Source organism: Halyomorpha halys, unplaced genomic scaffold (assembly GCF_000696795.3).
Source record: "Halyomorpha halys isolate HHAL.00 unplaced genomic scaffold, Hhal_1.1 Scaffold228.1, whole genome shotgun sequence".
Lineage (NCBI taxonomy): Eukaryota > Metazoa > Arthropoda > Insecta > Hemiptera > Pentatomidae > Halyomorpha > Halyomorpha halys.
Genome location: NW_027107268.1, coordinates 509,182 through 511,230, shown reverse-complemented (window position 1 = coordinate 511,230; position 2,049 = coordinate 509,182). Strand labels below are relative to the sequence as shown.

Here is a 2,049-nt window from a genome sequence, read left to right as displayed (position 1 = left end):
AAAGGAGACCTAAGAACGTGTATGTCCATCGAAAACTCCAATTCGATATTTTGTACAATACTTCCCCTTAGTGTATAATCCATAAATTGCTAAGCGAAAGTAAAACGTTCCAATCATGATAATTGTTTTTAAAATTTATCTATTGACATTTACAACTGTATTTACATAAAAATATATCGAGTAACTTTGATGTAACATTACAATTATATGATACAGACATGTTGAGAAACTACCCATAACATTTTTACATTGGAAGGTCTTATGGCCATCATCTTTTCAAGTGCCTCGGAGGATTGTCAGTAATGAAAAATGTTATAAACAAGTGGGTTTAAGTGATTAAGGAGTTCAGAATGGAAGGATTGATATCTGGTTGGGCTAAATCGGTTACATATGGAACATTTAGGTCTCTATGGATTATTTTATTTGTAACAAAGTAAGGAGCATTGAGGAGTTTAGGAAGGAATTTGGATTGTAAGGAATAAGAAGGTTTAGTGGGGCCTCAAAACTCAACTCCGTATGTTCTATAGATATGTTATGTTATAGATCTTATTACAGTCATGGACTGGAAGTTTAGAACATTTGTCTAGTAAGTGCTGTAATAATCGGAATCGACCTGCAATTTCGTGTCTTTTTTTGTCTTGTGTGAGGAATCGAAGTTAATCGTTTGTCCAGATGTAGCCCAAGGTAGCGCATCTGTCCGACAGGGGTGATATAAATTAAATTAGATTAAGCATCGACAAAACTATCACTTTTACCCTATTAGTTAATATAATAGAATCAGCCTCCTATTTAACTATAACCTTGCACGTTATCAAGTAATAAGGTTGTCCAATAGGTTAGCGAGAGATATAGCGGTAGAGACATGACCTAACATGCGGGCTGTTACCTGGCGGACTGGCATAGTCTAGATAGTACATGTTATGTTGAAAAGACTAATTGAGGTCGTTTAAACATGTCCTTGAACTGCTTAAATGAGGGCAGACCAAAAGAACTATATAATGATAGAGGTAGGTAATACATAACAATTTAATGATTTAATAGATAATTAATATTTATTGGTTTCTAGTTTATACGCTGCCATTTTTAAGGAACATAATCCGAAACAATTGGGATTCAATGTGGGCAGACGTACCACTCAGCAATAAACTAAGGAATGTTAAGAAAAAAACACACAAAAGTGGACAAGTGCCATAAGGGGAAACAGAAGAGAAGAAGTGGTTGTTGCAAGAGTAAGAATAGGACATTCCAAATTAACACACCTCCACTTAATCACAAAAGAGGACTAACCTATTTGCCAAACCTGTCAGTCCCCATTATCGATAAATCCTATAATTGAAGAATGCTCATCATTTCGTCAAGCCTTCGTAAATTATAAAATTCCTCCTACAAGAGGATTGGCCCTTAAAGACTCAGCAGAATCCATAGACAAAATAATAAAATTTCTGAAAGAAACTCAGCTTTATACTAAAATATAATCCACCAATATCGACCAGTGTAAAAAGGAAATAATCTACATTCAACTATGAAATGTCAAAAACAAGAAGATAAATAAAGTAAAAAGAGTGTAATAACCTAGATCTTGATCACCCTGAATAAAAATCTAATCTATGCGCCTCCATATTGTTCGTCCCATTGTCATGGGGCTTTGATTTTTGAGGATTTTCCCGGTATTTTTGGTATTCAGGTTGTGCGGTATTCCGATTTGTCCGGTAAAAAAACATGTCGAAGAATGGTGTCGTAATTGGAGGATTAAAATAAATCCCATCAAATCATCTTTACCCTTCGTCGTAAACCTACTGACTGCCCTACAGTATACTTCAATAATGTTGCCCTTACCCCTGTCGAACACATCCGCTACCTTGGACTACATCTGGACAAATGAGTGACTTGGAATCCTCACACAGGCTATTCACACACACACAAACATGGAGACCATTGTTGTGAGACTTCGAAGAAAGGAGACCTAAGAACGTGTATGTCCATCGAAAACTCCAATTCGATATTTTGTACAATACTTCCCCTTAGTGTATAATCCATAAATTGCTAAGC

The 2,049-nt window shown here is 35.7% G+C and overlaps 1 protein-coding gene across 1 annotated transcript in view; it reads right to left on the bottom strand.

Annotated features, from left to right (window-relative positions):
* Positions 1–2,049, bottom strand: part of LOC106679882 (uncharacterized) — a gene marked incomplete at its 3' end in the record, with an annotated part of 91,387 nt that overhangs the window by 14,403 nt on the left and 74,935 nt on the right.